This window comes from Sceloporus occidentalis, unplaced genomic scaffold (genome assembly GCF_023333645.1).
Source record: "Sceloporus occidentalis isolate IW3139 unplaced genomic scaffold, rSceOcc1.0.p SCAF_31, whole genome shotgun sequence".
Lineage (NCBI taxonomy): Eukaryota > Metazoa > Chordata > Lepidosauria > Squamata > Phrynosomatidae > Sceloporus > Sceloporus occidentalis.
The window spans coordinates 6758042-6775000 of record NW_028317011.1 but is presented as its reverse complement, the minus strand read 5'-3'; positions in this window follow the sequence as shown (position 1 = coordinate 6775000).

Below are 16959 nucleotides of genomic sequence, written 5' to 3'. Positions count from 1 at the left end.
GCCCAAAGTACCTGTTCCGGGGCATTATTTGGGAAAAAGCAGGGGTGGATATTACGGTATCTGTGCTCCAATAGGAGCGTATCGTGGGCTTTTTCACAATGCCCATCATAAGGGTCAGGGCCCAAAATCTTTTAATTTCATGGGAGTCAATGGGGTACCAGGTCTGGCTTCTGTCTCCTTGGTCAGCTGCCTGACACTGGGCTGCATAGAGGTTTGTTTGAGCTGCTAGCAGCTCAAAAAACTCGGGGGCAAACATTAAATGGAAAAATGACTTTGGCTCGCTAGCATCGATGTCACATCTGATGCCAGGAGTCGCAGTAAAAGCAGGGATTACTGGGTCTATCATATTTGGGGGCACCCAATTATATTTAGAGTCAGGCTCTCCACGTCTGGCTTTGGCAGATGGACCCTGGCCATCATCGTCTTCCTCTGACTCGTCATTATCTGACGCACAGCAGGATTCCTCAGATATTGGATCAATATCTGATGCAGTCAGAGTGGCCTCGGCGTCTGACGCGCTCAGAGTGGCCTCGGCGTCTGACGCGGTCAGAGTGGCCTCGGCGTCTGACGCGGTCAGAGTGGCATCGTCATCAGACTGAGTGAGGCAGTCATGAGCCTCCTCAGCGCTGAAGACATGTTGCGCCATTGTACCTACCTGGCCAATTTCTAAAACACTACACTATCCCCAATATATAATGTGGTTTTGCACTAAGCACTGCAGCTCTGCAAAACGAACTCTCTCTCTCTCTATCTCTCTCTCTCTCTCTCTCCCCCAGTGTCGCACATCCGGCAGTAATGTCACTGACCCGGATGTGGTTCAGTCCCCCAAGGCTAATGACACACCAAGTTGTTACAGGAGATCGGGCAGCAGAAAGCCAGCGACGCTGGCTTCTGCTGCCAGGGGGGGGTCCAGGCTGTCAAACGACAGCCTGTTCTCCCGTGCAGCGGCAGGGATGTGTTCCTGACGCTGCACGAAAGGCTAGACGTCCCGGTACGTCTATAGGGGATTGAAGGGGTTAAAGTTCATTACATGCTTTGTTGATATACGCTAGTAATAATAATACATAAGATACTTACATGCAGCATGTATCATTGTTACTGTATCTAATGATTATTTATGTATAAAGATTAGATGGTTTTAGGAATAGAAATGTTTGCCTTTTTATCTCTCTCTCTCTCTCTCTCTCTCTCTCTCTCTCTCTATCTATATATATATATATATATATATATATATATATATATATATATATATATATACATATATACAACAATATTTAAAAAAAGACCCTTACATCCCATTGCTCAAGCAATGTAAAAAAGAAACCACCTAAATCACTACTGGCAAAAATGCCACCATATGGAGTACTATACAAGGGATAGATATGGCCCTCCAGAACATAAAACATATGTATGTGGTGTATGTCTCAGGGGATGTTACTGAACACAAATTGGGTCACTGCAAAGAAACATGATTTTTTAAATTTTAGTAAAGGTTTTGTTTTTTTTTTTAAGTTAGCACTCACAATTAGCTTTTTGCATGTTTCTATGTTTTCAAATGAAAGCCTTATTTTTCCTGGAAAAAAAATGTATAACGTGTACTAGTACATCAAACACAGAAAAGGGAAATCTTGATTAAACCAACATATAGTTAAAACTGTCAAAAGAAAAAATATGGTACGTAGTGTACTAAAAACTAAGGAAAGGGTTAATCTTACAACACTCTGTAGCAGTGCATTCTATGGACTAAACAGGAATGCAAAGAAAACTGAAATGTGTTTATCCTCTGGGGATTTAAGATCAAGACAAAAAAAACCCCAAACAAACAGAAATAATGCAGATAAAAATCTACACACACTATACAAAAAATACTTATTTATTCAACTATTTAATTATTAAACCACAAACCATGTGCTTAATTTAACTGTCACACAAACATTTAGCTGATATTTTTAAAGGCCACATAAACCATTTATATGTTAATGAAATGCAATCTAGCTTCATATAAATAAAAGCAAAAACTACTTCCTAAACCAGAGCTTGTCAAACCTTATCAATAATTCTATCAATGACAAAGCTGTATTGTAGTTAGCCATTGTTTCATTTCAATTTTAATATCAATACTGTTGCATAAATAATACAAGTTAAAGGATTTATTCCAGTACCCAATGACTTTGAATGAAATAAAATCAGTATTGAAAGGCAGTGTTAGCATTGTCACACATCCATCGTCATGGGCCATATCCTCATATGTCATGTACATCATTTTCATTGGTAGGTAGGATAATAATGCAACAACATGTATTACTTGTCATTTCAGAAATGTGATGAACTCATGATATGACTTCTAAATATTTATATTCTTTAAAATAATTAAATGGGGTATTTTGGAGATTTTTTCAAAGGATATACCCCACAAGACTTAGCTAAAGGTCAAGTGAATGCAGCTGAGATGAGTTTGCAGAAGCAAGTGGTGAATGTCCAAGGGAAAAAATGGTGTCCCTAGTACATTCTTTTAATGAAGGTGGGACTGTAATGTTTTTCCCCTTCTACTCCAACTGGTTGGGGACTAATAATTTAACCACAGGGAGCATAGAGCCTACATATGAGCCCCTTCATCCTCAACATGTGTCCGGTGGGATGGAATATAAATCAGATGAGATATGGAGCTTATCTCATCTTCCCACTTTTCCCCACCCCATGCCCATTGGGATGGGAGCTTTAAAATACTTACCTTTTGGGGTGTAAAGGCGCCCAACAATTATTTCTTCTTTCCCCTACTGCTTTGTGATAGAGGAGGTGAGCATACAGTACAGAAAGAGAGCTTTTAAAATAAAAAGTAAAATATATACTTTAAAAAAACAACTTTTTACTATCAACTAATGTATTCCTGGTAATGTAGACCCTTTATTAATTAATTTTGTGACTTCATTTCATTGAGATAATCAATTTATATAACCTATAATAATTATCTTTTCATATACTTTACATATATATAATATATATACATGTATACACACACTATGTATAATATTAATATTATTTTTTTTTGTTTAAATGATATATATATATATCTATATATATATATATATATATATAGATATATAGATATATTCATTTGAAATTCTAGAATATGCTTTCTCTTTTCGTGGCTATGAAGTCAACTGCTGAGCACTTGTTTGGGGAAACCCATAACTACAGAAAACAGCCACATAGACAAGCCATATCTTTGTCTCTTGGTCATTCATGGTAGAAAGGAAAACTATAATTGGATGATTGCAGGTCTCTGTATTGCTTTTTGGTCCTTCATTATAATAGTATTTTTGATAGCAATGAAATGTTTTGCTTACATCTGCACAGGAGGCAGCAGCATCACACAAATGCAGAGAACAGGAACTACAAAGTGATAAAGCGCTTGGGATATTGGCTATGACATCAAATGTACATTATTTGTCACATTTAGACAGAAGCTGTTTCATGCATTGGACTTTCAGCAGCCCCTCAGCATGAAATAACAGGGAGAACTGGAAGAAAAAAACAATGACAAATCACAGTGTGAGCACTCAACAAATGTTAAGAAAATACATTTTAAAGGATGGTGTTTGTGTGTTCAAGGCCTAACGTGCGACATGAATGAATCATATTTTATTGGTTCACATTACTGCTGCTTGGGAACCAGGCAGTTATAGTATCAAAGTGCAGCTGTTTATTTCCCTGTTTGACTTAGAGACATTCATCAGGCATGCCTATATGACATATGACGTATGTCATATACAAGCTCACATCCATGATACACATTGCTTAAGTTCATTGTTATACTAGTAATTACCAATGTTTGGGTATAAACAAGAAATTGGTTTCAAGCCTTTAAATTCAATATACACTCTAATATACTCTAAGGATGAAGTGATTTTAAGATAACTTTGGGGAAATACAAAACAATCAAATTTAAAATGATACTTGCCAAACCTAACTAAACTGAACTAACTGCATTATCTTTCTTTGAAATATATCTATTAACACATATTAATTAGATAACTAAAATTGTACTATACAAAAGCAGTATATTAATTATCTGCATTTGAAGTGTTCCATGTATAATATTATAATGTTGGAGGCTTTTATAGAATGTTCTTCGTTGCAAAATAATGCCAGTTCTGCTATTAATAAAGGCATTCATGTGCAATGCCAGCATTAGGAATGCTCTACACTTTCACAATAAAAAAGGATAGGTACATTGCAGGTTAGCCAAGTGGCTGACAATGGCAAGATGGGAATACCTAAATTAAATACTCAGATATCTAATGTCTTACTATTGCAATATAATCTGAGCAAGGACCTAGTACAGGGGCGTCCAACATGCGGCCCGCGGGCCAAATGCGGCCCGCGAGACCTCGAGGTGCGGCCCGCGTAAGATCGGCAGCCAGGGCAACCGATCTTACGCGAGCCGCACCTCAAGCCCTGCTACTTACTTGTCGGAGGGTCTTCTGGACTGCACAGAGGAAGCGGAGTTCACGTGACATCCGACTTCCTCTGTGCTTTAGCAGAGAAGGCAGAGGGAGGCCGCGCCCCCTGCTGAAGTCTGTGAGCGGCATCGAGGAGCTGCAGTGCAGGTAAGGGGGTGGGGAGGGTGTTTGAATGAGTATGCGTGATTGAGGGAATTAATCTGTGAATGAATGAGTATATGAATAAATGAGTGTGTGTGTGTGTGATAGCATGGATGTGTAAGTGCTGGAACCTAGGCATGATGGGACTGTGATTGCTGTTAGCAATCACACTCCTATCATGCCAAGTCAGCCAGTACATGATGAAACCTGGCCAGCTGCCCCCCTTGTGTAGTGATGATGCCAGCAGTATGGGGTCTGCACTTACAGCCACCCTGTACCAGCATGTACTGGCTGACTTGGCATGATAGGAGTGTGATTGCTAACAGCAATCACAGTCCCATCATGCCTAGGTTCCAGCATTTACTGGATGGATGTGTAAGTGCTGGAACCTAGGCATGATGGGACTGTGACTACTGTTAGCAATCACACTCCTATCATGCCAAGTCAGCCAGTACATGCTGAAACCTAGCTAGCTGCCCCCCTTGTGTAGTGATGCTGCCAGCAGTATGGGGTCTGCACATCACTTACAGCCACCCTGTACCAGCATGTACTGGCTGACTTGGCATGATAGGAGTGTGATTGCTAACAGCAATCACAGCGAGCACAGTCCCATCATGCCTAGGTACCAGCATTTACTGGTTGCCTGGGTATGATAGGAGTGTGATTGCTGTTAGCAATCACACTCCTATCATGCCAAGTCATATTGCTAATTTTGTCCAATTGTGTGTTACCTACTTTTATTAAACATGTGAGTTTTTATTATTATTTTTAAAGGTGGGGGTCATTTTCGGTTTTGGCTAAGTGAACCCTGAATGTTTTGGTCCAGAATTTTCATTTTAGTTCATCCCTAGAATAAATCTAGGGAATCCTGAATTTGTAGTCGCAAAACTTTCAAGGCCCAGAAATCAGTGAGAGGAAGAGTAAAGGTTTTGTGTCATTTTACTTTATTTTAATCTGCATATTTTATTAAAGGCCATGTTTTTTGTCACAGTGAAAAATGAGTGCGGCCCACGCACGTATACAATTCTGATGAAGTGGCCCACTGCAGAAAAAACTTCGACACCCCTGACCTAGTAGGAGCCACAAATCAGGGCCATGCACAATGCTTCAGCAAGGGAGGAACCTCAGTATATAAGGACCACTGATAACTGCTGTATACTGCATCTAACTTTACAAATGAAAGATAAAAATATGAGTAGACTTGAAAGGGTTAAAGAAGATATTATACATTATGTTGCACAGATGGGGTCTCAATACCAGCTGGATAAATTACTTAAGTATCTTAACGGAATGGGGTCCTAATCCCTTACTTCTGCTTTAAATCAAAATGAGACACTGTCTTAGTTTGCGAGGTAACACAGCAAGAACAGATCTTAGAGTGATTTTTGTGTGCAGCAGATGAGTAATGATGATTGTTAGCAATAGATCAAGGAAAGTTATTAGATGATGACACGTTTAGTGTAATGACCAGTGAGACAGATTGGAATAAATTATGCTTTTTGACGCATTAAACTTTGGTTGGTGCTTCCCTGAAACATAGTATGTGTTCATTGTACACTGTATATCCTACTTACCTTCTGTACTAGGGGTAATGCAAATTCATAGGGCAGCATGTACTATAATAAAAATGATTGCAGTATACAAACCTTAGCATTTTAATATTTGATATATTTGTGCTGCATTAATTGGTTAATACCTGCTTGTGCATATTCTTACCAATATTTATATCCACATTTTTTAACTTAGCCCTTGCTTTAAAGCTGCAAACGTAAAACATTTATTTGACATGACAAAAATAAAACTAAATTATGAATTTGTTACACGTAAATATATACTGTTTTTTTTAACGTTTACAATAACTGTTTTAGATTTCATATAGTGTTACACATCTGTGACTTCTGAAAGCTTACAGGCTCCTGGAGACTTGTCAGTGGTGATTTATATATGGACTCACTGATACTCCATTGTTATCTAAACACATCTTGGCAACCACAAATTTTCTGCCAATGTATACTTACAAACATCATCAATTTAAGACAATTGCTTCCGATGTGCTTAATGTCAACTGCAACATCCATGACTAAGATTGAAGAAGCATCTCTCAAACTTGATTTGAATATAAAGAAAAATATAAAGAAAAGTAGTAAGTGGAATGAATTAAAAAAATATTCTTCTTAACGCATGCTGCCCTAGTGTGGAGAGATCTACAGATTAAATCCTGAAAACTCTGCTACATGCTGAACTGAGAAATGGAGGGAGTAGACATTTTTCAGAAACGTATCTTGAGTTTTGCTCTGAGATTAATGACAATGCAGCTTTTTCCTATCTCTTTTATTTCGTAACATCTGGAGACAATGTGATTTACATTGCTTTGGAGATACTAGCTCATTTGGCTTTTCTAAATATATATTACTGATAGTCAGACTGAAAGCTTAGGTGGCCTGGTAAGAAGAAGGTCACAGTAGTAGGCATCCCGTACAAAACCAAAGATAAATTCAAGCCATACCTGCAGGATCTTTGTTCAGGCCAAGATGACAAGCTGGAATGGCCGGCCAAAGGGAAGGACAGGGATACAGGCAAGCATAAAACAAAAAAAGGAACAAAAGAAACAAACAGGTTAGTTTTATCACCTAACTCTACTGTAAAACATTAAAGATTTAGTTAATCATATGGCCATAAGATGGAAGCTTGCCACCAATTCACGGTATTTAACATTTGGCAAGTTCTAATACTTGCCCTTGAGGGCATAGCATTACCTAACTTAGGAATTAGTTTATATATGCGCTATTACTTTTAGCTCCTTTACCCTGAGACCAATGTGACCAGATGTGTATGTGTAGTTAATGGATGGCATAGTCACTGAATGATTTCTTTAATACGGGATCCAGGCAACATTTGATACATGGTGAGCAAGTCTGCTTTTCATATATGAATTGAATACTACATCCGAACTATATTCTGTATGGTAGCTTATATACAAGTGCACTGAATGAATGCTGGTTGAGGTGAGACAGCCCAAAAGGCTATTTTGCTTTATAGTCACCAATTGCAATAGTTGTTAAGTTGTGTTCAGTCTGCTAAAACAAAGGAATGAAATACTACAGCAACAGTATATTATAAATTATACCTTATGCTTAAGTGCATTGAATAAATGTTAAATTGCTGGGAGTCAACTCATAATTATTTATTGACTTTTTAGCAATCATTGTGAGTTTGAGAAGTATAGCCTGCACATGTACAATACAATTATACCAGTGTTATCCTGATTATCTCCAATTTCCTAGTGGTACCAATTTATATATATTTTCTGAAGGTGACCGAACAATATTCTGCCCCTGCCTTAAAGTCAGCTCACTTGCAGGACACTTGTTAAGAACTGAATGTCACCCCTGCTGTTTATTACAGTTTGACTCATTAGAATCTATTCTTCTTGAATTTTTTAAAAAACTATTTCATATATTTTATAATCATATGGTACATATTTTTGGCTGGATGTGTACTTTCATAAACATGTTTTAGTCATAACTTGTTGACACAAGTTCCCTCTGGGCCAGTGAGAATCAGACCTTTTTCGAGCAAGATCTATAAATGTCTGGGAGTTCAATATTGATTTGAACACAAGTTGTAGTCTCAAAACTGCAGCAGACATAACAGTTGGTGTCGATAAGATGTTGGTCACATAACTTTATCTGCTTTATCACTGTGTCTCAAGAAGAAAATGCTCCTAAGATGTTTATCTCCTTACCTCTTCATCAACGCACCAACGTCTTATAAGAAGTCATTCTGCAGAAGGAAAAATGAAGACTAGCACCCTTTATATTTTTGTTATATGACAATTCTACATAATGTTTACTTACATTTTTATAACTTCTGCCTAAGGGAAATTTTTGCACATTAATATAAAACTATATTGGTGTATATTCTTGTGGGATAATCATGTTGACCTGCTCTGTAAACTCTAGACATGTTTTAGTTTTTGACAGGTGTGTTTAAAAATTTCTAGACATCGTTTTTATGGTTTGGTTTATAATGCGTGTGTAAAAAATATTAATTTTAGTTTTGCAGTTCCAGTGTAGATTCTACAATGACATTATTGCTTTTAGACATGTCTTTGAATCACATTCCACATATCTTAACCACCAGGGCCGGCCCGACAATGGAGCCGAGTGGGGCAACCGCTCCAGGCGGCACTTTTGAAGGGGCGGCACTTTCGCCCCATGCCCTTTTTTTTATTTTTTATTTTTTTAAGCGAAAGAGAGAGAGGGGCGCCGAGTGGTTTTCGCTTACCAAGCTGTCAGTACCCGCTCGGCGCCCCTCTCTCTCTCTCTCTCTCCTCTGCGGCGAGTCTTCCTGTTCGGTCTCGGTGCCGGCTTGTAATGCATTACAAGCCGGCACCGAGACCGAACAGGGAGACTCGCCGCAGGACTGCTGAGAGGCAAGTACAAGGGGGGGGGGCAGGGGGGGGGCAGGGGGGGAGAGGAAGGGTAGATAAGGGGGGGGACGGCATTTTAAAATTCGCCCCAGGCGGCATTTTGCCTTGGGCCAGCCCTGTTAACCACTGTTAACACCAATAAAAGTCTAGGCCGTTCATTGAGAGACATCTACTGTATGAAGGTTTGTGTTGAGGTCTAAAGTATGAGTCAGAAAAAAGTAAATTAGGTTAAAAATAGATTAAGCTGTTTTAAATAGTTGAAAGGAAACAATAATTAAACAGCATAAACCAAATGAAAACTGAAATGTTTTTAAGTTAATATTTTGTGGCATAACTAATAAGTCCTATGTTAAACTGTTATACTAAATTAAATATTAAAGCACAGACACTCTGTGTATATGAATACATATGAATGAAAATTCTATTACAGAAATGGCAACAATAACTCAATGTCTCTCACTTACTATGAGACACTGCTCTTTTTTTCACAGGTATAGACTCTTCCTAGGAATATTAAATATACCGGTACATATGTAAAAATGGACCAAAAATGATTCAGACAAATTCAGACCTTTGACAATGAATTTTGCTTTCTGCCCCTTTGGTTTGGATGAAATGTGTTAGGCATTTTTGTTGTCACTCACCCTCTCTCAAGTTCTCTCACACTCTTAGTCACGCTCTCTCTCAATGTCTCCCTACCTTCTACTCCAACAGCTTCCATGTCCCTATCTCCTTTCCTGCAGCTCCACTTCTCCTCTTGCCTCTTCTTGTTCTTCTGTCTTATTTCTTTCTACTTCTGTGTCTTTTTTCTTTGTCCACTTCTCTATGGATAGGGCCTCCTGGTGTAAATTAGAAATTGTGAAAATGGAAATTGGAGGAACTGGGAGAGGCTGTCTCCCTGGCTTCACCCTTTTGCGAAAGTGCACCAAGAGGTCAGAATAATGCATATAGAGTCAGGAAGAGAGGTGCAGAAACTCTTCACTTTCTCAGCGAATCCATCTTCATTTGTCTGGCATTTCTCTGTAAAAGGGTGGAAGCTTTGAACCCCCCCCGTCTCCCTGATTGGAGCAGTGGGGGAGAGGGTGTGCCTGGAGGGTCCGTTCTTGCCACCCAGCGCACTTCTACTAAAAGGAGGATCCTCTGGGAACAACCTCTCCTCTGATCGAATGAGTTTTTTTGTCTGTTCCTTTCAGGTGAGCTACACTTTACAGAACCTCTGCTTTGCCAGTTTACATTGCACCAAGCAGATAAATTCAGTTTATTTCCATTCTTTACGATGACTCTATGGACGTTAATGGGCCATCATGTTTCCCACTAATCTAGAATATATTTAAAATGGCCTAGCTCAAAATACATGTAAATATCTAAGACATCCAGTATGTAGTTTGACCCAATGCATGCTGGCAAGCCCATGCTTCAAGCTGGGTTGTGACAACCCAGCTTTGATCACAGTGGTCATGTGAAGGCACGGATATCCTCCACCTATGCACTTCCACCAGGGGCGGCATCACTGGGCACTCTCTTCCTTATATATAAATTATAGACTTTCAGTGCATTCAGATTTGTATGTACTTGTCTTTTAATGAAAATTGCATGTTTCATGCATTCGTACGAATCTCTGCTAACGATGCAAGATTTCAATAGGAGTCATCATTCATTTGCCATATGTAGCGGCTGCCATTACAAGTCCTTGACGAAGTAAAGTGAGAAGTGACTTTGTGTAGCAGGGTACATAACATTGACTGATAGATAGAAGTAGCCAAAAATCAGGGGTGGTTATGTCTTTGATTGATGTGTCCAACAACCTATGGGTTTTCTCCTTACATCTTTCACTCTGGCCAATCACCATTTACAAGGGGAAGAGAGAAGCAGTGTAAATATAAGTGTCCTGATCCACCACTACCAGTGACACCACAAGTGCCCCTGGTGCTACCACCACTCCATGCCCTGCCAGCACTCCCCACAGCAAGGATGGGCAACCAATAACAGATAATAGCAGCAGATCTACTTTCGGTCCAGGAGATAGTGAGGAAGAATAGGGAAGGTTTACTCGTGCAGCAGGAGCGGACCTTACTCTGCCTTCTGTCTAGGTGGAAGGATATGGTCATCAATGATGACAATGTTGTTGGTAATGATAATGATCTGGGTTTACACTATGAGCCAGATATAAAGGAGACAAGTGACACATTTTCCAACAATATTTTCTCTGTGTGTTGCTCCTCCCACTCTGCAGAAGCAGCAGCGTTACTATCCCACAGGTCCCCTACACACACCAACATTACAAATGCTGTTAAGGGGAAAAAACCAATGCCAGTTGTGCGGTCAAGCTGGCTCCTGGGCTGAAAAATTTGCAAGCTATCACCCCTGAAGTGAAAACTAGGTAGTTATCAGAAAGATTTAGTGTATAAATGGGAAAAAGAAGAGCAGAGTCACTATAGAAATGCAAAGTGCTGTCCACTTTTGGATATTTTTGGGAGCTACCCTTAGAATCAGAATTTCTAAAGTGAGGAGGAGAATGTAATCTGAGTAATTTATCTTAAAATGGCTGCGCTTTTGTTGGAAAAAACAGTATGAACGAGAAAAAAAAAAAGGCACATCTTCACACCACACAAGATTTTGTGTGGTGTGAAGATGACTTCCATGCTATCACACACACACTCATTCATTCATATACTCATTCATTCACAGATTAATTCCCTCAATCACGCATACTGATTCAAACACCCTCCCCACCCCCTTACCTGCACTGCAGCTCCTCGATGCCGCTCACAGACTTCAGCAGGGGGCGCGGCCTCCCTCTGCGTTCTCTGGTACTGCACAGAGGAAGCAGGATGTGATGTCATGTGAACTCTGCTGGGTTCCGCTTCCTCTGTGCAGTACAGAAGACCCTCCCACAGGTAAGTAGCAGGGCTCGAGGTGCGGACCGCGTAAGATCAGTTGCCCTGTCTGCCAATCCTACGCGGGCCGCACCTCGAGGTCTCGCGGGCCGCATTTGCGGCGTTTCTATTGGGGGGGGTCCTATGGCCCTGGGGGGATTTCTTCATTATAGGCCCCCCCGGATGAGTTACTGGGGGGGATTTGTCCCCCCCGTCCCCCCCGGTTCCTACGCCCATGCACCCACTTGATTTGCAGATATCTCATTGTTAGGCATCAGAATCACAATCGGGCCTCCAGAGGCATCCTCTGATGATCAGCAGGCAAACAGAGAACTTTCAGGGTGCTTTTGCTCTTGTGGCTTAAACAGATCCTGCGGAATCGCAATGTGATTGTAGAGGATGGTGTTTGCAATGTGTTCTCTGATGAATGAGTGGGCTCCTGGGAAGGCAGAGGCTCTGGCTTCCAATTACTGGCCTCATTTAAAGTGTCAATTTGGAAAAAAATAAAATTTACATTTCATGTAAAGAAATAGAAAATATATACTTAGGAAAACAAGATACACAGTATCATGATATGCTGTATTTTGATTCTTGACTTTCTACTTTAAAATAAAATTAAAGATTGACGTGTGTTGGATAAAAAATGTGTTATGACTTGTTTGTTTTTCACCCCAACGCTTGGATAAACAATATATTAAGTATTCACTACAGCTGTATAGTTGAAGCAGCTGGATTGACAGACACATTCTCTGGAATTAAAGCCCCCATGGATAGTGTGGTTTAAAGCACACTTAATCAAATGTAAATGTTTTGCCAGAGGCAATATTAAGCAATGCACATGACATGGCCACGAAGGGGAATCGACAGCATCAGTTAATGTACCTTCACGAAGTACTGTATTCTTTATACAGTCATGCAGATTTTTGTATAATCTGAAATTATTATGTATAGATTTTTAAACAGCGACAAAGTACTAAAAGGATACATGGATTAAATGGATTTAATATTTCAACTGTGGGTCAACGCATACTGACCCTAAATCACAGTTCCATAAGACACCCATTTGGTTTAGTTCAAAGGGAGAAAGTTCCACTGCTTGAAATACAAGATATACAACAACTACATATACAAGATAATGTATCTGTGGTCTCAGAATAAAAATCTAAAGGCACTGCTTCTAAACTGGAGAAATATATGAATGTTTTTAATGGACTTTTTCTCATGAAATGTAAAATTGCTTTACTTTGAGCAACTGTGATTCATGTTTTAGAGGTCAAAAAATTAGCACAGACTGGATGTCAACAAGTACTTGAACCAGTTGCGTGGCTTAATTTATTGCACATTGATATATAAAAGAATTGTTCCCTAATGTTTTGTCTGTACAGCATTTCCTGTGGCAGACACTGTCCTCAATTTTGGTTATGTTCTCTTCCACAGAAACATATAGGAATTATTAGAGTTGTGCATTTGTATTCGGGAAAACATGAAAAAAAACAGGAAAGGTGCGTTTTTGTTGTTCAGCCTGAAAAATGAAGAAACGAACATGGCGGCGGCAAAATGTATCTCCTGACTAATCTTCCTGGACCAATAGAGTCGCTCGCATGGACCTTCAACTCCTGGAACCTCCGAAGGCCAAGTTTCCCCATCAGGAGATTAAGGTCTGTACGAGCGACTCTATTGGTCACCGACAGGGAGCTCATTCATTTGTTGATGCCAGAGGAGCTCCCTGACGGTGACCAATAGAGTCGCTCGCACGGACCTTTAACTTCTGGAACCTTGGAAGGCCAAGTTCCGCCATTAGGAGTTAAAGGTCTGTACGAGCGACTCTATTGGTCGCTCGTATGGACCTTTAACTCCTGGAGCAGGGAGAAGTAGAGTTTCGGCACCAGAATGATGTCGTATTCCGGCGCTCAGCATGACATGCCAGCACCGCAACCGAGCTAGAGGCCTCGTGGAGGAGACTGAGGGGTGCAGAGCAGTTACTGAAAGCTTCATGAGCGACCGCTCTTCACTAATCAGACTCCATGAATGGAAGGGTTATGACTGTTATTGAAAAGAAGGGTGGCTATATTGGTCACTGATTTTTTGGGGAAATGTCACAAATGTTTATTTATACATTTTGGTATGTTTGTTTAGTATTCTCACTTTAATAGATATAAATAAACATGTAAGATGGGAAAAATTAGCATTTTTCATTTAGTTACATAATAAGTCTGCACACTTATAGTTTCCCAATAATTGTGCACACATAGATTCTCTTAAGAAAGCCAAAACCTCACTTTTACTTTCTTAAATATTCCGGTTTAAGGTTTCCTAACATTTTGGATTGGCGGAGAGCATTGTAGTTTCTCAATAACAAAATTCATCCTCAAAAATACAACTTGCCTAATAATTGTGCACACAGTGTATAAGATTCAGACATATATTAATTATATACCTGATCAAGTCTCCTTGTGGTCTTTGTTATGTCAGTAAAACGACCAGACCCTTGACAGTGAGAATTAGGGAACATAAAAGTGCCATTCGCACATGTAATCTAAGATCTCCTGTGGTTAGACACTTGTGGAATTTAATCACACAGTTTCCCAATTACGCTTCAAGGGTATTGAAAAAATTGCTACTCAGATACAGGGTATATCGAGACAAATATATCTCAACAGAAGGACATTTTTTTGGATTTATAGATTGGACACACTTTCACCATGAGGCCTCAATGAGGATAGGGATTTGAGTGTATTTTTGTGATATTTTTTCCCTGTAAGTACACAGTTTATATCTATTAGCTTTTAATTAGAAAAATATGTATTTCTGTTATTAATGGTCTGTTCTTTACCTGCAGAGACTTTGCATGAAGAATTCTCCTGTGTTGAAATTAGCCCTGTCTGATGCATATTTGTTTGCGTACCATGGAATACAGTCTGGATCACATCATATCATCGTATGCTGTTAATTTATAACTACACGTGCATGTTCATGTCCATGTATCTGGACTTTAGCTTATATATTTTTTCAAATGGTGATTTATATACTTTCCTTGTGCCATGCATGACATTATGGATATTATTCATTTGATTCTATTATGTGTCTTTTGCAGGGCCAGCCCAAGACAAAATGCTACCTGGGGCGAAGTTTAAAATGCCGCCCCCCCCGTTATCTACCCTTCCTCTCCCTGCCACTCCCCATTATCTACCCTTCCTCTCCCTGCCGCCCCCCCATTATCTACCCTTCCTCTCCCTGCCGCCCCCCCATTATCTACCCTTCCTCCCCCCCCCCGTACTTACCTTTCAGCAGTCTTGCGGTGAGTCTACCTGCTCGGTCTCGGTGCCGGCTTGTAACGCTGAGCGCCGGAAATGACGTGATCTTCCGGCGCTCAACATTACAAGCCAGCACCGAGACCAAGCTAGAGGGCTCGCTGAGGAGAGGGGCGCCGAGCGGGTACTGACAACTTGGTAAGATAAAACCACTTGGCGCCCTCTCTCTCTTCTCGGCTTTAAAGAAAAAAAAAAGGGGCCTGGGGCGCCCCTTCAAAAGTGCCGCCTGGAGCGGTTGCCCCACTCGGCTCCATTGTCGGGCCGGCCCTGGTCTTTTGGATCTTAGAGGATTGGCTATGTTTCTGCCTATCTCTCTATTGCTTATATTGTGGCTATGTTCCGGTTGCCATGGTTACTGCAATCATATTATATTACATATTACTTGCTTTTTTGAATTGTTGCAACTTGTACATGTTTGATATTTATGTGCAGTCTATTACCTTATACACTATAAATATTGGCACTTTTGCACAATCCATAGATCATTCTTGAGAAAGGCCTATGGGCCAAAACATTAGGAGTCTCAGAGGGTCTCTGCTTTTCTTTCACTCAGATTTTTCCTCTTTTTGATCAAGTAAGTGTCTTATATATTTTTTTTATTTACATTTTTATATCTTTTTTGTGTGTTGTTCAGTTGAGTGCATCTCCTTTACATCATTTGGGTGTTAAAAGGAAATACATCACTAGTTTATTAGTTATTAGTTAATTAAATTAAATGAAGTTCCTAATTAGGAAAGCAAATCGGCTTAACATCTAACAATCAAAGTAAATAACGGTACAGCCAAAATCTTATTAGAAAGTTATATGTCTCTCAAGAAGCGACCATAATCCTTTTCTCAGATAAAAAGAAAGCATCAAATTGCCCAGTTCTGCTTAGTATTTGGTCTGCCCATTTTAAAATTGATTTGCTGTGTAATAACATTTTCCAAATAAGCATTAAAAAGAGAGGGTAAATCTACAGATTAATAAAAGAAAAGGGAAAAAATTATATTTCAGATAGCAATTGTTAGCTACATTCAACTTAAGTCTTGAGCTCATACTGGCTCTTCTTCGCTATTTCTGCTGAAATTCATTATGAAATCAATATTTTAAATAGAAAAACATAGAGGACGATTCTAATTTGAATTTAAACTAAAATAAATTAAAATAAAATTAGGGAAAGAAAAGAGTCTGTAATCTGCATGTTAAAAAAATTACAACCCCTAACCATTAACAAATATTTTTTTATTGTACAGTATATGTACAGTGGGGAAAATGAATAGCACATTTCATTTGCCAAGATTCCCTAATTATTTATGTACTAATTAAGGTTCTCGAATTGTAATGTTTAATGTTTGCTTAGTTTTCCAAATGTCCCCATTAGTTCCATGCAAAACAATTACACCGCAGACAGAAAGGGCAGCATTCTGCTCTTACCAAATGATAACTGCTATATTGAACTAACATGCAAACTACACTCAAGGGGATTTAAAAATTAGCAATAAAAAAATCAATTTGTAGCCAGTTTAGATTAAATTATTTTAAATGCCACGCATTTTTTATCCATATTCAGTATTTATCCTCATTTTTTCCATGTAACATTTTTATACCTAAGTGAACATTGCCTTGTAAAATTAAAGTAACTTTAAAATGTTTTATAATCTGGTTTACTGTTTATGTTTAATATACTGAGACTCGTTTTGAAGTTCATTCCTTCCAGATGCTTCTGATAAGGACCTTCATGTGTATATGATATC